Genomic DNA, 22,779 nt, shown 5'->3' with positions numbered 1-22,779 from the left:
AGAGGCTCCTCTCCCCTCATAAACAAAAGCATCGTAAACACAGTTTACGATGCTCAGTCAGTGATCACTGACTCTGTGCATTCAGAAAAGGAAGGAACCAGTAACAAAAATTGTCTGGGTTGTCCAACTGACCCGTCACCCTATTAGATATCCAGATGCTTCACAACGTGCCCACTTACCCTCCCCTTGCTTTATAATAGTCATTAGGATGATTAGTAACAAGGGTTTGTTTGCTATCCTTTCCTAGGTTGTTCTAAATGTTGTACTTGCTATTATGACTAGTCATGTGTACCATATACACCTGTTTACATGGTATATATAACGTTGTATTATGTACTGTTCCTTTTTCTCAAATAAAAAACAGATAAAAAAAAAAAAAAATTCCGATAACGCAGCCCAGCGACGAAAATTGTCAATAACGCCGTCCAGCGATGTCAATTGTCAATAACGACCTCTAGTGACAAAAATTGTCGATAACAACATCCAGCGATGTCAATTGTTGATAACGCTGTCAAGCGACAAAAATTGACGTTACGGCTGTCCAGAGACAAAAATTGTCTATTAATATTATTATATGTTATTATATATATATATATATATATTTTTTTGTTTTTCCCTTTCATACAGTTGGCTTTACAGGAATAGTATATATTCCGTTGTCAAGTATCCTTTGTATCCATCTTGCTAATATTTACGAATTCCCACCCACTTTCATCCATTTTTCCTTTTTCATATATTTTTTTTTATTATTATTATTATTATTTTTTTTATTATTATTATTATTATTATTATTTTTATATTTATTTTATTTATTCTTTTTTTATTTTTATATTTATATATATTTTTATTTCCACATCCATCATTTTCATTTTTATTTCTTCTTCATTCTTATATTTTTATTTTTATTTTTAGTTCCTTTTTTTTTTCTGTTTTTTTTCACTTGTGTTTTTTTCATTTGTTTCATAATTATCATTTTTCACTTTAGTTTCATTACTAACTCCTCTTACTTCACCACACATATATAAATAAATATATATACATGTCCATACATATATCTTGCACCACTCTTTCTCCCATTTACTCCTCTTCTTCCTGTTTCCATTGTATTTAGTTCTGTGTCCTCACATTATTATGGTCCCCCGCATTGGTCCGTGCCTTATTAGTTCCTATGCCTGTATATTGGTTCCGGCATCCCCGCCCCCTTCCCCTCCCCTGTGTGCTATTTATACCCCTGCCCTGATTCCAAGAGCCCAGCTTGATAAAGGAGCGCAGCCGTCCTGTCATACACGGTCTTGCCAGCTCAAGAAACGCGTTGCATGCCCTGTGACGTCATCTCCCATCGCCCGGAGTTCCTCGTGCGTTCCACGCCTCGGACTAACGCTCACGGCTCTACATCGGCCGGCTCTGCACATCTAATACAGCTAATGTTGTCTAATGTTGTCGATAACAACATGCAGCGATGTCAATTGTTGATAACGCTGTCAAGCGGCAAAAATTGACGTTACGGCTGTCCAGAGACAAAAATTGTCGATAACGACCTCCAGCGATGTCAATTTTCAATAACGCCATCCAGCGATGTCAATTGTTGATAACGCCGTGCAGCGGCAAAAATTGACGATAACGACATCCAGCATCAAAAATTGTCGATAACGCTATCCAGCGATGTCAATTGTCGATAACGACCTCAAGCAATGAAAATTGACAATAATGCCGTCCAGCAAAGTCAACTGTCGATAACGCCGTCCAGCGATGTCAATTGTCGATAACGACCTCCAGTGACAAAAATTGTTGGTAACACTGCCCAGCGACAAAAATTGACAATAATGACGTCCAGCAACTAAAATTGTCAATAACGCCGTCCAGCGATGTCAATTTTCGATAAAGCCGTCCAGCGATGTCAATCGTTGATAACGCTGCCAGTGACAAAAATGATCGATAACGCCGTCCAGTGATTTAAATTGTCGATAATGACCTCAAGCAACGAAGATTGTCAATAACGCCGTCCAGCGATGTCAATTGTCAATAATTGACCTCCAGCGTCAAAAATTGTCAATAACGACTTCCAGCAATGAAAATTCTCAATAACACCGTCCAGCGATGTCAATTTTCGATAACGCCATCCAGCGATGTCAATTGTCGATTACACCGTCCAGCGATGTCAATTGTCAATTACACCGTCCAGCGATGTCAATTGTTAATGGCCTCCAGCAATGAACATTGTCAATAACGGCGTCCAGATATGTCAATTGTCATTAACGACCTCCAGTGACAACAATTGTCAATAATGACTTTCAGCAACAAAAAAATTCTCAATAACGCCGTCCAGCGATGTCAATTGTCGATAACACCGTCCAGCGATGTCAATTGTCGATAACACCGTCCAGCGATGTCAATTGTCAATAACACCGTCCAGCGATGTCAATTGTCGATAACACCATCCAGCGATGTCAATTGTCGTTAACGACCTCCAGTGAAAAAAATATTCAATAACGACTTCCAGCGACGAAAAATCTCAATAACGGCGTCCAGCGATGTCAATTGTTGATAACGCCGTCCAGCGATGTCAATTGTCAATAATGACCTCCAGCAACGAAAATTGTCACTAACTCCATCCAGCGATGTCAATTGTTAACGGCCTCCAGCAATGAAAATTGTCAATAACGGCGTCCAGAGATGTCAATTGTCGATAATTGACCTACAGCGACAAAAATTGTCAATAACGACTTCCAGCAATGAAAATTCTCAATAACGCCGTCCAGCGACAAAAATTGACGATAACGCCATCCAGCATCAAAAATTGTCGATAATGACGTCCAGCGATGTCAATTGTCCATAACGCCGTCCAGCGATGTCAATTGTCCATAACGACCTCCAGCAGTGAAAATTGACAATAATGCCATCCAGCGATGTCAATTGTCAATAACGACCTCTAGTGAAAAAAATTGTCCATAACAACATTCAGTGATGTCAATTGTTGATAACGCTGTCAAGCGGCAAAAATTTACGTTACGGCTGTCCAGAGACAAAAATTGTCGATAACGACCTCCAGTGATGTAAATTTTCAATAACGCCGTCCAGCGATGTCAATTGTTGATAACGCCGCGCAGCGACAAAAATTGACGATAACGCCATCCAGCATCAAAAATTGTCGATAACGCTATCCAGCGATGTCAATTGTCGATAACGACATCAAGCAATGAAAATTGACAATAATGCCGTCCAGTGATGTCAATTGTCGATAACGCCGTCCAGCGATGTCAATTGTCGATAACGACCTCCAATGAAAAAAAATTAATAACGACTTCCAGCATCAAAAAATCTCAATAACGCCGTCCAGCGATGTCAATTGTTGATACTGCCGTCCAGCGACAAAAATTGACGATAACGCCATCCAGCATCAAATATTGTCGATAACGCCATCCAGCGCTGTCAATTGTCACAATAATGCCGTCCAGCGATGTCAATTGTCGATAACGCCTTCCAGCGATGTCAATTGTCAATAACGACCTCTAGTGACAAAAATTGTCGATAACAACATCCAGCGATGTCAATTGTTGATAACGGCGCGCAGCGACAAAAATTGACGATAAAGCCATCCAGCATCAAAAATTGTCGATAACGCTATCCAGTGATGTCAATTGTCGATAACGACATCGAGCAATGAAAATTGACGATAACGCCATCCAGCATCAAAAATTGTCGATAACGCCGTCCAGAGATGTCAATTGTCGATAACCACCTCCAGTGAAAAAAATAGTCAATAACGACTTCCAGCAAAAAATCTCAATAACAACGTCCAACAATGTCAGTTGTCAATAACGACCTCCAGTGACAAAAATTGTCGATAACAACATCCAGCGGTGTCAATTGTTGATAACGCTGTCAAGCGACAAAAATTGACGTTACGGCTGTCCAGACACAAAAATTGACGATAACGGCCTCCAGCGATGTCAATTTTCAATAACGCCGTCCAGCGATGTCAATTGTTGATAACGCTGTGCAGCGTCAAAAATTGACGATAACGCCATCCAGCATCAAAAATTGTCGATAACGCTATCCGGCGATGTCAATTGTCGATAACGACATCAAGCAATGAAAATTGACAATAATGCCATCCAGCAATGTCAATTGTCGATAACGCCGTCCAGCGAAGTCAATTGTCGATAACGACTTCCAGCAACAAATCTCAATAACGACCTCCAGTGATGTCAATTGTTGATAACACCGTCCAGCATCAAAAATTGACGATAATGCCATCCAACATCAAATATTGTCGATAACGCCATCCAGCGATGTCAATTGTCGATAACGAACTCCAGCAATGAAAATTGACAATAATGCCGTCCAGCGATGTCAATTGTCGATAACGCTGTCCAGCGATGTCAATTGCCGATAACCACCTCCAGTGAAAAAAATTGTCAATAACGACTTCCAGCAAAAAATCTCAATAACGACGTCCAGCGATGTCAGTTGTCGATAACAAACTCCAGTAACAAAAATTGACGATAATGACGTCCAGCAACGAAAATTGTCAATAACGCTGTCCAGTGATGTCAATTGTCAATAACGACCTCTAGTGACAAAAATTGTCGATAACAACATCCAGCGATGTCAATTGTTGATAACGCTGTCAAGCGACAAAAATTGACGTTACGGCTGTCCAGAGACAAAAATTGTCTATTAATATTATTATATGTTATTATATATATATATATATATATATATATATATATATATAGAAAGGCCAGTATGGTGGCCTGGAATTATGGGAGGAGCCCGGTGGGGTATATAACTAGCCCGTTCGCCTGCCTTTCTCGTCGGTTCCGGTGCGCGATATCTGATACGTCAGAAATCAAGGGCCGACTGTTGAGACCAAACGTAGCGAGTTGTGTTCGTGAGTCCCCGTGTTTGTCTTGATTGTGTCCGTGTTGTCAGTCGTCTTATCGTTGGCGTTCGTGTGTTTTCCGTCCGAGTGTCGCAATACTCAAAGAAATTGCCGTTGTCGTACAACGCGTCTGGGCCGGCTGTCGCAGGTAGGGCTTCGGCACCCATATTCTCATTTCATGTGTTACAATGTCACTCAAACACGATATCCTGAACTCACGAACCTCTCACCTTTCATTTCACGAATGTTTTAAACCGTGTCACTCGTACTCGTTACCTCATGTCACTACTCCTGTTTACTGCGAAGGAAAGTTGTTATTTCCTTTCGAGACGCGTCGGTCGTGCCACATCGGGCACTTCATTTCGTAGGCACGTCAGGTCGAGCCGAACGACTTCCCAATCATTACTTAAATATTCAAATCGGTCGAAAGCACTCCGATACCGCAGCTGACTGCTCGTTACGTTAATTCTAGCAGTCCGGATCATTTCGAATGTCGTGTCCTTTCGAATGGTAAACCGGTCCGACCGTTCCAAATACGTTTCATTTCATACATATTGAGTCATTTCGATCATTTCATTCCGTTCAAATTATTTCGATCATTTCATGTCACTTCGCATCATTTCAATCTTTTTGATATCAGATCGATTCATTTCATTTCTGTCACTCACCACGCTCCGGTGCGAATCCTGTCGCATCCCCGATGCACCGATTCGCTTCGGAGTGCCTAGTTATTCGGCCTCATTTCTGTACATGCTCCAGAGACTGAGTCACTCGCAGGTTCAGGCACAATCTCTGATTCTAGTCTTTGTCATGGCATACCATTTCTGTCACTTATTACGCTCCGATTCGAATCCCGTCGCATGCATTAATGCACCGATTCGTTCCGGCGTGCCCAGCTGCTACGCCTCATTTCAGTACATGCTCCAGAGAAGGATTCTTTGTTGTAACCATTTGTCCAGTCGTTGATTCTTGTCTCTGTCATGGCATATAATTTTCTGTCACTTGTCACGCTCCGATTCAAATCCTGTTGCATTTATTGATGCACCGATTTGTTCCGGTGTGCCCAGCTGTCACGCCTCATTTCAGTACATGCTCCAAAGACAGGATTCGTTTGTTTCATTCATGGGCACATCCTCTGATTCTTGTCTTTGTCATGGGTATCATTTCATCTCACCTATCACGCTCCGGTACGAATAGTCACATCCGTGCACCAAATTCGTCTCGGCGTGCCCTAGGACAGGCCTAATTTTCAGTACATGCTCCAGAATCCGTTTCGTGCTCGGTCGGTAGATGGCGGAATGGCGATCCGGACATCTGTCATGGCGGATTCACTCATTTCACGGTCATATCGCTTCCCGGTTCAAGTCCAGTTGATTTTCAAGCTTTGGATTCCTACCGGGGGCCTGCCTCACCGACCTCATTTCACTATAAATTGCTTCAAAGGTTCATACCTGCCAAAAAGAAAAAAGAAAAAAAAATCTCACCTCCATGAAATCACTATTTTGGCTAGCATTTCTGTTCAGGTATAGAACTCTCAAACTTCACCTTCATCTCCTCAGGTCAGTCGAGTTTTCAGTAGGTCCACCCTGCACCTGGTGGGACGGTGCCTCCTTAGGTAAGAAAAAAAAAAAAAAAACATCTTCTGGGAGGAAACGCTCATGAGCGGAAGCAGCCTTCTTGTTAAGCATACATGCTTTTTCAGGATCTCCAACGTGTCTTGTAATCCATGTCACCCTCATATAGGTTCCGCGTAGGAGAAAACCCGAACCCAAGGACCAATAAGGCTCGCCAGGCCTGGATTATGTCACCATGTCTCGGGCTGACAGCGAGGACCTCACTGCCCCATTGTCTCCGTCTCTAGTCTCAGAGAGTGGCAGCCAACGGTCCCTCAGAGCATGGACCATTCCTAGGATGACAGCTGAGCTTAGGCGCAGAGGCGTACCCTTTCCGGCAACAGCCAGGAAAGCCGAGCTGTTCAGGCTCCTCTTTCCTCCCCCGGTGGCGGCTGAGGCTAGTACCCAGCAGGCCTCACTGGGCTCTATCGCCTCTTCTATTCCGCAGCTCCATACCTTGGTGTCTTCCCTGACGACCTCTATGTCAGAGGTCCAGAATCGGGTGGCCCTCCTCGAGACCCGCCCGCCCGTGTCTCCTCCAGTACCAGCATCCCAGGCAGTGACTAACCCTCTCGCAGGTACCACCGAGCGTACATCAGTGGTGTACCCCTCTCATCTGGTATCAGCTAGCATCAGGAAGGACATCTTAGAGGGCAAGGACGTCAATCTGGCTTCGCTTCTCATCTCCATTCATGAACTGGCAGAAAACAAGGCTTATACATGGGGGGACGTGTCGGTGGTCCTCAAGACCAAAGACCCCAGGCTGGACAGGAAGCTTTCTGTCACCGAATTTACACTGGCCTTCGGCATGATGAGGGACATCATCTGCTCAGTCTCCCCTGGCAGGAGGGAGGAGCTGGATCGCTACCTCCATGTGGTAGTAGATCTAGGTTATAAATACGGCGGGTTTTCATTTTACGACTACCACCGCTCCTTTTCCGCCAAAGCGGCCGCCAGGCTTGTCCAGTTCCAGACGCCTACTGATTGGAGCGTCATGGATACAGAACTATTCTGCCGCCACTTTGCGGGGCTACGGTCTCCTCTTTGTGCGATTTGCCAATCGGCTACTCACACCGCGACTTGGTGCGCTAGCTCAGTGGCAGCCCCGCCCTCAGACGGTCCTTCTACCTCAGGTACCGCTCAGGGCTCACAAGCGCCGGCACGCCTGCCGCAGACGGATAAATTTGGGCGCCCAAACAAGACCATGGGGGGCGCAGCAATCTGCAACAATTTCAATAGCGGCTCATGCAATTTCAGTCAGTGCAGGCTGCTCCACGTATGCACACAGTGTCATAGGGCTCATCCCAGGATCATGTGTGAGGTCAAACCGGTTAAGAAATTTTGACTAGGCCGGGTCAACATCTCGTGGCTCAGCATCTACCTCACCGATCATCCTACCCCCTCACTATCCGTCTACCTTGTTCAGGGCTTCACTCAAGGCTTTCACACTGGACTCATTTCTCTCCCTCACCTCACGCACGAATGCCAGAACCTGCGGTCAGCAGCTTTGGACGAACGAGCCGTTGACTAACTACTACAGTCAGAGTTAGACCGAGACTTCATCATAGGCCCTTTCACACAGCCCCCATTCAACACCTGGAGAGTCAGCCCTATTGGGCTTGTCAAGGGCAAGTTCTCTAATAAACTCAGATTGGTGTACGATTTGTCAGCGCCTCATTCCTCTTCTGTCCCCAGTCTTAATTCCCTTATCCCCTCAGAGGAGTTCTCCCTCAAGTATACATCTGTAGACACGGCCATCCAGGCCATTCTCAAAACAGGCACAGGAACCTGGCTCTCCAAGGCCGACATCTCGGACGCCTTCAAGCTCCTTCCCATCCACCCATCTCTCTGGTGCTGGCATGGCATCAAGTGGAAGGAGCGGTACTATTTTGCCACCAAACTTACATTCGGGTCCAAGAGCAGCCCCTGGCTCTTCGATACTTTCGCTCAGACTCTCACGTGGATCCTGCTACACGTAGCCCAGTGTCGGGGAGTCATACACTATCTGGATGACTTCCTGCTGATCGAGCCACCCGGCTCACCTCCAGGAGATCTGCATAAGTTGAAGGCGGTCTTCAGCAACCTCAACGTCCCCATTGCCGAGCACAAGGTGGACGGTCCGACGCAGACCATCACCTTTCTCGGGGTCAGCCTAGACACCAACACTATGCAGGCCAGCCTCCCCCTGGATAAACTGGCCCGCATCAGGATGGTCCTGAGGGACTTCACCCGTGCCAGAACTTGCACCAAAAGACAGCTACAAGTCCCTACTCGGCATGCTGAATTTTGCTATGCGCATCATCCCTCAGGGTCGCGCATTCGTGTCACACCTATTAGTCTTACTATCCCTCTCACAGGACCCGGAGCAAGTCCTCAGCCTGGATCCCGCGGCGATAGCAGACCTTGCTATGTGGGAGGAGTTCCTATCCTCTTGGAATGGCGTGTCCCTGTTCATTCCCTCTGTGTCTTCTCTCTCACCCCAGGTGGTGACCGACGCAGCGGCCTCCACAGGCTTTGCGGCTATTTTTGGCCATCTGTGGCTCGCAGCTCCCTGGCCTCCCCAGATACTGGCTATTCCTGGCTTCACCGAGACGTCCTCCCTCTTTGAGTTGTACCCTATCGTAGCTGCAGCTCACACATGGGGCCGCAGTTGGTCGGGGCAAACGGTGACCTTTTCTACAGATAATTTAGCCACTGCGGAGATCATTAATAAAGGCAGATCCAACTCTCTAGCAATTATGTCCTTCCTTCGCCGACTGGTCCAGCTTTCTTTATCATTTCAGTTCAATATCCATTGTTCCTTCATCCCAGGTAAATTCAATCAGGCAGCGGACGCCCTCTCCCGCTTTAACTTTGTTTCTTTTTTTGATCAGGTACCCGGAGCTGGACCAACATCAGCAGCTATCCCGGACTGGTCTCAGCTGACCCTGGATTAGCACCACACCTCCTAGCGGCGACCCAACTCATCGAGCACTCCCTCTCACGCAATACCCTCAAAGCCTATCAATCGGCCTGGAGGGCCTTTAATCGCTTCATGACGTGTCACAGCACAGAGACGTCCCGTGTCAAGCAAGTCCTAGGCTTAATTTCCCACTGCCACTCGAAGTTGGCGTTGTCCTTTAACACAATCCGGCTATATCTGGCCGGTGTACAACATTTCTCGTCCCTCCAGGACCCTACCGAACCTTCCTTATTTTCTTATCACGCCGTACGGGCTCTTATGCGCGCCATCCAGAAGCGCCAGCCAGTGGCCCGCACCAAACGGCTGCCTATTACAGGAGACGTTTTTAGAGATATGTCAGATATTCTGGCCACTTCACCTTTTGGTCTCCGCATAAGTAGCGTCTTACAAGCAGCCATACACCTGGCCTTCTACGGCTTCTTACGGCCAGGCGAGTTTACTTGTAACGGCCCCTCAGCACGCATGCTGTGCAAGCACCACCTGATCTGATACGAAGATCATTATATTCTACACTTAGCAGTCTCCAAGACGCAGCAGCTTGGCTCGGGTACTGACATACATTTCTATAACAACCGCTGGTGCCCGGTCGCCATTCTCACCCGCTTGTTAAACCTTCTGGACGGTCAACCAGGGTCTGGCCCGCTTCTGCCATTTCACACTAAACCACTGAACGCTGCCCAGTTTATGGAACATGTCAGCATACTTCTGGGCATCCTTCACCTCAATCCTAATCACTACTCCGGACATTCTTTCCGTATCGGAGCAGCTTCAACCGCCTCCCGCCAAGGGGTCCCGGACCATGTTATCAAGAAGTTGGGCAGATGGAAGTCCACCTGTTTCGCCCGTTACATACCCAACCCGCAAGTGGAGATGGCCCAGGCCTTTGTTAAGCTCACCCAGTCTCAAAACTTGAAACAATAAATATAACCCCTACCTGAATGTTTTTGCCCCCTTATTTTGGTATACCGTACGTTAGACCAGGGCACACTTTCAGGTCTATTTCTGGGAAGGGAGTTTATGTTAACCTTGTTTGTCATCCTTATACGTATCGGTCAGAGGGCTCCAGACCATAAATAGAAAGGCCAGTATGGTGGCCTGGAATTATGGGAGGAGCCCGGTGGGGTATATAACTAGCCCGTTTGCCTGCCTTCCTCGTCGGTTCCGGTGCGCGATACCCACCCACCCATCCCCTTTTTAGGGCATTTCTCAGGCATTATACTCCTCATGAGAGTACTCATTTCACTCCATTTTATATTTATCTCATTTATACCCATTTCTCTATCTAGGGTATGCCCCCTTATTTTGGTATACCGTACGTTAGACCAGGGCACACTTTCAGGTCTATTTCTGGGAAGGGAGTTTATGTTAACCTTGTTTGTCATCCTTATACGTATCGGTCAGAGGGCTCCAGACCATAAATATATATATATATAAAATTATATATACATATATATATATATATATATATATATATATATATATATATATATATTTTTCCCTTTCATACAGTTGGCTTTACAGGAATAGTATATATTCCGTTGTCAAGTATCCTTTGTATCCATCTTGCTAATATTTACGAATTCCCACCCACTTTCATCCATTTTTCCTTTTTCATATATTTTTTTTTTATTATTATTATTATTATTATTATTTTTTATCATTATTATTATTTTTATATTTATTTTAATATTTATTTATTCTTTTTTTATTTTTATATATATTTTTATTTTTATTTCCACATCCATCATTTTCATTTTTATTTCTTCTTCATTCTTATATTTTTATTTTTAGTTCCTTTTTTTTCTGTTTTTTTTCACTTGTGTTTTTTTCATTTGTTTCATTATTATCATTTTTCACTTTAGTTTCATTACTAACTCCTCTTACTTCACCACACATATATAAATAAATATATATACATGTCCATACATATATCTTGCACCACTCTTTCTCCCATTTACTCCTCTTCTTCCTGTTTCCATTGTATTTAGTTCTGTGTCCTCACAATATTATGGTCCCCCCGCATTGGTCCGTGCCTTATTAGTTCCTATGCCTGTATATTGGTTCCGGCATCCCCGCCCCCTTCCCCTCCCCTGTGTGCTATTTATACCCCTGCCCTGATTCCAAGAGCCCAGCTTGATAAAGGAGCGCAGCCGTCCTGTCATACAAGGTCTTGCCAGCTCAAGAAACGCGCTGCATGCCCTGTGACGTCATCTCCCGTCGCCCGGAGTTCCTCGTGCGTTCCACGCCTCGGACTAACGCTCACGTCTCTACATCGGCCGGCTCTGCACATCTAATACAGCTAATGTTGTCTAATGTTGTCGATAACAACATGCAGCGATGTCAATTGTTGATAACGCTGTCAAGCGGCAAAAATTGACGTTACGGCTGTCCAGAGACAAAAATTGTCGATAACGACCTCCAGCGATGTCAATTTTCAATAACGCTGTCCAGCGATGTCAATTGTTGATAACGCCGTGCAGCGGCAAAAATTGACGATAACGACATCCAGCATCAAAAATTGTCGATAACGCTATCCAGCGATGTCAATTGTCAATAACGACCTCAAGCAATGAAAATTGACAATAATGCCGTCCAGCAAAGTCAACTGTCGATAACGCCGTCCAGCGATGTCAATTGTCGATAACAACCTCCAGTGAAAAAAAAGTCAATAACGACTTCCAGCAATGAAAAATCTCAATAACGGCGTCCAGCGATGTCAATTGTTGATAACGCCGTCCAGCGATGTCAATTGTCGATAACGACCTCCAGTGACAAAAATTGTTGGTAACACTGCCCAGCGACAAAAAATTACAATAATGACGTCCAGCAACTAAAATTGTCAATAACGCCGTCCAGCGATGTCAATTTTCGATAAAGCCGTCCAGCGATGTCAATCGTTGATAACTCTGTCCAGTGACAAAAATGATCGATAACGCCGTCCAGTGATTTCAATTGTCGATAATGACCTCAAGCAACGAAGATTGTCAATAACGCCGTCCAGCGATGTCAATTGTCAATAATTGACCTCCAGCGTCAAAAATTGTCAATAACGACTTCCAGCAATGAAAATTCTCAATAACACCGTCCAGCGATGTCAATTTTCGATAACGCCATCCAGCGATGTCAATTGTCGATTACACCGTCCAGCGATGTCAATTGTCGATTACACCGTCCAGCGATGTCAATTGTCAATTACACCGTCCAGCGATGTCAATTGTCGATTACACCGTCCAGCGATGTCAATTGTCGATTACACCGTCCAGCGATGTCAATTGTCGATAAGACCGTCCAGCGATGTCAATTTTCGATAACGACATCAAGCAATGAAAATTGACAATAATGCCGTCCAGTGATGTCAATTGTCGATAACGCCGTCCAGCGATGTCAATTGTCGATAACGACCACCAGTGAAAAAAAATTAATAACGACTTCCAGCATCAAAAAATCTCAATAACGCCGTCCAGCGATGTCAATTGTTGATACTGCCGTCCAGCGACAAAAATTGACGATAACGCCATCCAGCATCAAATATTGTCGATAACGCCATCCAGCGCTGTCAATAAACGACCTCCAGCAATGAAAAGTGACAATAATGCCGTCCAGCGATGTCAATTGTTGATAACGCCTTTCAGCGATGTCAATTATCAATAACGACCTCTAGTGACAAAAATTGTCGATAACAACATCCAGCGATGTCAATTGTTGATAACGCCGCGCAGCGACAAAAATTGACGATAACGCCATCCAGCATCAAAAATTGTCGATAACGCTATCCAGTGATGTCAATTGTCGATAACGACATCGAGCAATGAAAATTGACGATAACGCCATCCAGCATCAAAAATTGTCGATAACGCCGTCCAGAGATGTCAATTGTCGATAACCACCTCCAGTGAAAAAAATAGTCAATAACGACTTCCAGCATAAATCTCAATAACGACGTCCAGCGATGTCAGTTGTCAATAACGACCTCCAGTGACAAAAATTGTTGATAACAACATCCAGCGATGTCAATTGTTGATAACGCTGTCAAGCGACAAAAATTGACGTTACGGCTGTCCAGAGACAAAAATTGACGATAACGGCCTCCAGCGATGTCAATTTTCAATAACGCCGTCCAGCGATGTCAATTGTTGATAACGCTGTGCAGCGTCAAAAATTGACGATAACGCCAACCAGCATCAAAAATTGTCGATAACGCTATCCAGCGATGTCAATTGTCGATAACGACATCAAGCAATGAAAATTGACAATAATGCCGTCCAGCGAAGTCAATTGTCGATAACGCCGTCCAGCGAAGTCAATTGTTGATAACAACTTCCAGCAACAAATCTCAATAACGACCTCCAGCGATGTCAATTGTTGATAACGGCGTCCAGCGATGTCAATTGTTGATAACGAACTGCAGCAATGAAAATTGACAATAATGCCGTCCAGCAAAGTCAACTGTCGATAACGCCGTCCAGCGATGTCAATTGTCGATAACAACCTCCAGTGAAAAAATTAGTCAATAACGACTTCCAGCAACGAAAAATCCCAATAACGGCGTCCAGCGATGTCAATTGTTGATGACGACCTCCAGTGACAAAAATTGTTGGTAACACTGCCCAGCGACAAAAATTGACAATAATGACGTCCAGCAACTAAAATTGTCAATAATGCTGTCCAGCGATGTCAATTTTCGATAAAGCCGTCCAGCGATGTCAATCGTTGATAACGCTGCCAGTGACAAAAATGATCGATAACGCCGTCCAGTGATTTAAATTGTCGATAATGACCTCAAGCAACGAAGATTGTCAATAACGTCGTCCAGCGATGTCAATTGTCGTTAACGACCTCCAGTGAAAAAAATAGTCAATAACGACTTCCAGCGATGAAAAATCTCAATAACGGCGTCCAGCGATGTGAATTGTTGATAACGCCGTCCAACGATGTCAATTGTCAATAATGACCTCCAGCAACGAAAATTGTCACTAACTCCATCCAGCGATGTCAATTGTTAACGGCCTCCAGCAATGAAAATTGTCAATAACGGCGTCCAGAGATGTCAATTGTCGATAATTGACCTACAGCGACAAAAATTGTCAATAACGACTTCCAGCAATGAAAATTCTCAATAACGCCATCCAGCGACAAAAATTGACGATAACGCCATCCAGCATCAAAAATTGTCGATAATGACGTCCAGCGATGTCAATTGTCCATAACGCCGTCCAGCGATGTCAATTGTCCATAACGACCTCCAGCAGTGAAAATTGACAATAATGCCGTCCAGCGATGTCAATTGTCAATAACGACCTCTAGTGAAAAAAAATTGTCCATAACAACATTCAGTGATGTCAATTGTTGATAACGCTGTCAAGCGGCAAAAATTTATGTTACGGCTGTCCAGAGACAAAAATTGTCGATAACGACCTCCAGTGATGTAAATTTTCAATAACGCCATCCAGCGATGTCAATTGTTGATAACGCCGCGCAGCGACAAAAATTGACGATAACGCCATCCAGCATCAAAAATTGTCGATAACGCTATCCAGCGATGTCAATTGTCGATAACGACATCAAGCAATGAAAATTGACAATAATGCCGTCCAGTGATGTCAATTGTCGATAACGCCGTCCAGCGATTTCAATTGTCGATAACGACCTCCAATGAAAAAAAATTAATAACGACTTCCAGCATCAAAAAATCTCAATAACGCCGTCCAGCGATGTCAATTGTTGATACTGCTGTCCAGCGACAAAAATTGACGATAACGCCATCCAGCATCAAATATTGTCGATAACGCCATCCAGCGCTGTCAATAAACGACCTCCAGCAATGAAAAGTGACAATAATGCCGTCCAGCGATGTCAATTGTCGATAACGCCTTCCAGTGATGTCAATTGTCAATAACGACCTCTAGTGACAAAAATTGTCGATAACAACATCCAGCGATGTCAATTGTCGATAACGACATCGAGCAATGAAAATTGACGATAACGCCATCCAGCATCAAAAATTGTCGATAACGCCGTCCAGAGATGTCAATTGTCGATAACCACCTCCAGTGAAAAAAATAGTCAATAACGACTTCCAGCAAAAAATCTCAATAACGACGTCCAACGATGTCAGTTGTCAATAACGACCTCCAGTGACAAAAATTGTCGATAACAACATGCAGCGATGTCAATTGTTGATAACGCTGTCAAGCGACAAAAATTTACGTTACAGCTGTCCAGAGACAAAAATTGACGATAACGGCCTCCAGCGATGTCAATTTTCAATAACGCCGTCCAGCGATGTCAATTGTTGATAACGCTGTGCAGCGTCAAAAATTGACGATAACGCCATCCAGCATCAAAAATTGTCGATAACGCTATCCAGCGATGTCAATTGTCGATAACGACATCAAGCAATGAAAATTGACAATAATGCCGTCCAGCGATGTCAATTGTCGATAACGCCGTCCAGCGAAGTCAATTGTCGATAACGACTTCCAGCAACAAATCTCAATAACGACCTCCAGCGATGTCAATTGTTGATAACACCGTCCAGCGTCAAAAATTGACGATAATGCCATCCAGCATCAAATATTGTCGATAACGCCATCCAGCGATGTCAATTGTCGATAACGAACTCCAGCAATGAAAATTGACAATAATGCCGTCCAGCGATGTCAATTGTCGATAACGCCGCCCAGCGATGTCAATTGTCGATAACCACCTCCAGTGAAAAAAATTGTCAATAACGACTTCCAGCAAAAAATCTCAATAACGACGTCCAGCGAAGTCAGTTGTCGATAACGACCTCCAGTAACAAAAATTGTCGATAACGCCGCCCAGCAACAAAAATTGACGATAATGACGTCCAGCAACGAAAATTGTCAATAACGCTGTCCAGCGATGTCAATTGTCAATAACGACCTCTAGTGACAAAAATTGTCGATAACAACATCCAGCGATGTCAATTGTTGATAACGCTGTCAAGCGACAAAAATTGACGTTACGGCTGTCCAGAGACAAAAATTGTCTATTAATATATATATATATATATATATATATATATATATATATATATATATATATATATATATTTTCCCCTTTCATACAGTTGGCTTTACAGGAAGAGTATAAATTCCGTTGTCAAGTATCCTTTGTATCCATCTTGCTAATATTTACGAATTCCCACCCACTTTCATCCATTTTTCCTTTTTCATATATATTTTTTTTTATTATTATTATTATTATTATTATTATTTTTTTATTATTATTATTATTATTATTATTTTTATATTTATTTTAATTTTTATTTATTCTTTTTTTATTTTTATATTTATATATATTTTTATTTTTATTTCCACATCCATCATTTTCCTTTTTATTTCTTCTTCATTCTTATATTTTTATTTTTAGTTCCTTTTTTTTTTTCAGTTTTTTTTTCACTTGTGTTTTTTTCATTTGTTTCATTATTATCATTTTTCACTTTAGTTTCATTACTAACTCCTCTTACTTCACCACACATATATAAATAAATATATATACATGTCCATACATATATCTTGCACCACTCTTTCTCCCATTTACTCCTCTTCTTCCTGTTTCCATTGTATTTAGTTCTGTGTCCTCACAATATTATGGTCCCCCCGCATTGGTCCGTGCCTTATTAGTTCCTATGCCTGTATATTGGTTCCGGCATCCCCGCCCCCTTCCCCTCCCCTGTGTGCTATTTATACCCCTGCCCTGATTCCAAGAGCCCAGCTTGATAAAGGAGCGCAGCCGTCCTGTCATACACGGTCTTGCCAGCTCAAGAAAGCGTTGCATGCCCTGTGACGCCATCTCCCGTCGCCCGGAGTTCCTCGTGCGTTCCACGCCTCGGACTAACGCTCACGTCTCTACATCGGCCGGCTCTGCACATCTAATACAGCTAATGTTGTCTAATGTTGTCGATAACAACATGCAGCGATGTCAATTGTTGATAACGCTGTCAAGCGGCAAAAATTGACGTTACGGCTGTCCAGAGACAAAAATTGTCGATAACGACCTCCAGCGATGTCAATTTTCAATAACGCTGTCCAGCGATGTCAATTGTTGATAACGCCGTGCAGCGTCAAAAATTGACGATAACGACATCCAGCATCAAAAATTGTCGATAACGCTATCCAGCGATGTCAATTGTCGATAACGAACTCCAGCAATGAAAATTGACAATAATGCCGTCCAGCGATGTCAATTGTCGATAACGCCGTCCAGCGATGTCAATTGTCGATAACCACCTCCAGTGAAAAAAATTGTCAATAACGACTTCCAGCAAAAAATCTCAATAACGACGTCCAGCGATGTCAGTTGTCGATAACGACCTCCAGTAACAAAAATTGTCGATAACGCCGCCCAGCAACAAAAATTGACGATAATGACGTCCAGCAACGAAAATTGTCAATAACGCTGTCCAGCGATGTCAATTGTCAAGAACGACCTCTAGTGACAAAAATTGTCGATAACAACATGCAGCGATGTCAATTGTTGATAACGCTGTCAAGCGGCAAAAATTGACGTTACGGCTGTCCAGAGACAAAAATTGTCGATAACGACCTCCAGCGATGTCAATTTTCAATAACGCCGTCCAGCGATGTCAATTGTTGATAACGCCGTGCAGCGGCAAAAATTGACGATAACGACATCCAGCATCAAAAATTTTCGATAACGCTATCCAGCGATGTCAATTGTCGATAACGACCTCAAGCACTGAAAATTGACAATAATGCCGTCCAGCAAAGTCAACTGTCGATAACGCCGTCCAGCGATGTCAATTGTCGATAACAACCTCCAGTGAAAAAATTAGTCAATAACGACTTCCAGCAACGAAAAATCCCAATAACGGCGTCCAGCGATGTCAATTGTTGATAACGCCGTCCAGCGATGTCAATTGTCGATAACGACCTCCAGTGACAAAAATTGTTGGTAACACTGCCCTGCCCAGCGACAAAAATTGACAATAATGACGTCCAGCAACTAAAATTGTCAATAACGCCGTCCAGCGATGTCAATTTTCGATAAAGCCGTCCAGCGATGTCAATCGTTGATAACGCTGCCAGTGACAAAAATGATCGATAACGCCGTCCAGTGATTTAAATTGTCGATAATGACCTCAAGCAATGAAGATTGTCAATAACGCCGTCCAGCGATGTCAATTGTCGTTAACGACCTCCAGTGAAAAAAATAGTCAATAACGACTTCCAGCGATGAAAAATCTCAATAACGGCGTCCAGCGATGTCAATTGTTGATAACGCCGTCCAGCGATGTCAATTGTCAATAATGACCTCCAGCAACGAAAATTGTCACTAACTCCATCCAGCGATGTCAATTGTTAACGGCCTCCAGCAATGAAAATTGTCAATAACGGCGTCCAGAGATGTCAATTGTCGATAATTGACCTACAGCGACAAAAATTGTCAATAACGACTTCCAGCAATGAAAATTCTCAATAACGCCGTCCAGCGACAAAAATTGACGATAACGCCATCCAGCATCAAAAATTGTCGATAATGACGTCCAGCGATGTCAATTGTCCATAACGACCTCCAGCAGTGAAAATTGACAATAATGCTGTCCAGCGATGTCAATTGTCAATAACGACCTCTAGTGAAAAAAATTGTCCAGTGATTCAGTGATGTCAATTGTTGATAACGCTGTCAAGTGGCAAAAATTTATGTTACGGCTGTCCAGAGACAAAAATTGTCGATAACGACCTCCAGTGATGTAAATTTTCAATAACGCCGTCCAGCGATGTCAATTGTTGATAACGCCGCTCAGCGACAAAAATTGACGATAACGCCATCCAGCATCAAAAATTGTCGATAACGCTATCCAGCGATGTCAATTGTCGATAACGACATCAAGCAATGAAAATTGACAATAATGCCGTCCAGTGATGTCAATTGTCGATAACGCCGTCCAGCGATGTCAATTGTCGATAACGACCTCCAATGAAAAAAAATTAATAACGACTTCCAGCATCAAAAAATCTCAATAACGCCGTCCAGCGATGTCAATTGTTGATACTGCTGTCCAGCGACAAAAATTGACGATAACGCCATCCAGCATCAAATATTGTCGATAACGCCATCCAGCGCTGTCAATAAACGACCTCCAGCAATGAAAAGTGACAATAATGCCGTCCAGCGATGTCAATCGTCGATAACGTCTTCCAGCGATGTCAATTGTCAATAACGACCTCTAGTGACAAAAATTGTCGATAACAACATCCAGCGATGTCAATTGTTGATAACGGCGCGCAGCGACAAAAATTGACGATAAAGCCATCCAGCATCAAAAATTGTCGATAACGCTATCCAGTGATGTCAATTGTCGATAACGACATCGAGCAATGAAAATTGACGATAACGCCATCCAGCATCAAAAATTGTCGATAACGCCGTCCAGAGATGTCAATTGTCGATAACCACCTCCAGTGAAAAAAATAGTCAATAACGACTTCCAGCAAAAAATCTCAATAACGACGTCCAACGATGTCAGTTGTCAATAACGACCTCCAGTGACAAAAATTGTCGATAACAACATGCAGCGATGTCAATTGTTGATAACGCTTTCAAGCGACAAAAATTGACGTTACGGCTGTCCAGAGACAAAAATTGACGATAACGGCCTCCAGCGATGTCAATTTTCAATAACGCCGTCCAGCGATGTCAATTGTTGATAACGCTGTGCAGCGTCAAAAGTTGACGATAACGCCATCCAGCATCAAAAATTGTCGATAACGCTATCCAGCGATGTCAATTGTCGATAACGACATCAAGCAATGAAAATTGACAATAATGCCGTCCAGCAATGTCAATTGTCGATAACGCCGTCCAGCGAAGTCAATTGTCGATAACGACTTCCAGCAACAAATCTCAATAACGACCTCCAGCGATGTCAATTGTTGATAACACCGTCCAGCGTCAAAAATTGACGATAATGCCATCCAGCATCAAATATTGTCGATAACGCCATCCAGCGATGTCAATTGTCGATAACGAACTCCAGCAATGAAAATTGACAATAATGCCATCCAGCGATGTCAATTGTCGATAACGCCGTCCAGCGATGTCAATTGTCGATAACCACCTCCAGTGAAAAAAATTGTCAATAACGACTTCCAGCAAAAAATCTCAATAACGACGTCCAGCGATGTCAGTTGTCGATAACGACCTCCAGTAACAAAAATTGTCGATAACGCCGCCCAGCAATAAAAATTGACGATAATGACGTCCAGCAACGAAAATTGTCAATAACGCTGTCCAGCGATGTCAATTGTCAAGAACGACCTCTAGTGACAAAAATTGTCGATAACAACATCCAGCGATGTCAATTGTTGATAACGCTTTCAAGCGACAAAAATTGACGTTACGGCTGTCCAGAGACAAAAATTGTCTATTAATATTATTATATGTTATTTTATATATATATATATATATATATATATATATATTTTTTTTTTTTCCCTTTCATACAGTTGGCTTTACAGGAATAGTATATATTCCGTTGTCAAGTATCCTTTGTATCCATCTTGCTAATATTTACGAATTCCCACCCACTTTCATCCATTTTTCCTTTTTCATATATATTTTTTATTATTATTATTATTATTTTTTTTTATTATTATTATTATTATTTTTATATTTATTTTAATTTATTATTTTTTTATTTTTATATTTATATATATTTTTATTTTTATTTCCACATCCATCATTTTCATTTTTATTTCTTCTTAATTCTTATATTTTTATTTTTAGTTCCTTTTTTTTCTGTTTTTTTTTCACTTGTGTTTTTTTCATTTGTTTCATTATTATCATTTTTCACTTTAGTTTCATTACTAACTCCTCTTACTTCACCACACATATATAAATAAATATATATACATGTCCATACATATATCTTGCACCACTCTTTCTCCCATTTACTCCTCTTCTTCCTGTTTCCATTGTATTTCGTTCTGTGTCCTCACAATATTATGGTCCCCCCGCATTGGTCCGTGCCTTATTAGTTCCTATGCCTGTATATTGGTTCCGGCATCCCCACCCCCTTCCCCTCCCCTGTGTGCTATTTATACCCCTGCCCTGATTCCAAGAGCCCAGCTTGATAAAGGAGCGCAGCCGTCCTGTCATACATGGTCTTGCCAGCTCAAGAAACGCGTTGCATGCCCTGTGACGTCATCTCCCGTCGCCCGGAGTTCCTCGTGCATTCCACGCCTCGGACTAACGCTCACGTCTCTACATCGGCCGGCTCTGCACATCTAATACAGCTAATGTTGTCTAATGTTGTCGATAACAACATGCAGCAATGTCAATTGTTGATAACGCTGTCAAGCGGCAAAAATTGACGTTACGGCTGTCCAGAGACAAAAATTGTCGACAACGACCTCCAGCGATGTCAATTTTCAATAACGCTGTCCAGCGATGTCAATTGTTGATAACGCCGTGCAGCGGCAAAAATTGACGATAACGACATCCAGCATCAAAAATTGTCGATAACGCTATCCAGCGATGTCAATTGTCGATAACGAACTCCAGCAATGAAAATTGACAATAGTGCCATCCAGCGATGTCAATTGTCGATAACGCCGTCCAGCGATGTCAATTGTCGATAACCACCTCCAGTGAAAAAAATTGTCAATAACGACTTCCAGCAAAAAATCTCAATAACGACGTCCAGCGATGTCAGTTGTCGATAACGACCTCCAGTAACAAAAATTGTCGATAACGCCGCCCAGCAACAAAAATTGACGATAATGACGTCCAGCAACGAAAATTGTCAATAACGCTGTCCAGCGATGTCAATTGTCAAGAACGACCTCTAGTGACAAAAATTGTCGATAACAACATCCAGCGATGTCAATTGTTGATAACGCTGTCAAGCGACAAAAATTGACGTTACGGCTGTCCAGAGACAAAAATTGTCTATTAATATTATTATATGTTATTATATATATATATATATATATATATATATATATATATAATTATATATATATATATATATATATATATTTTTTTTTTTTTTTTCCCTTTCATACAGTTGGCTTTACAGGAATAGTATATATTCCGTTGTCAAGTATCCTTTGTATCCATCTTGCTAATATTTACGAATTCCCACCCACTTTCATCCATTTTTCCTTTTTCATATTTTTTTTTTTTTTTTTTTATTATTATTATTATTATTTTTTTTATCATTATTATTATTATTATTATTATTTTTATATTTATTTTAATTTTTATTTATTATTTTTTTTTTTTTATATTTATATATATATTTTTTTTATTTCCACATCCATCATTTT

The sequence above is a fragment of the Lithobates pipiens genome, unplaced genomic scaffold (genome assembly GCF_037356315.1).
Source record: "Lithobates pipiens isolate NorthernLeopardFrog02 unplaced genomic scaffold, aLitPip1_a1.2 Scaffold_3, whole genome shotgun sequence".
Lineage (NCBI taxonomy): Eukaryota > Metazoa > Chordata > Amphibia > Anura > Ranidae > Lithobates > Lithobates pipiens.
This window is presented reverse-complemented; position numbering follows the sequence as displayed.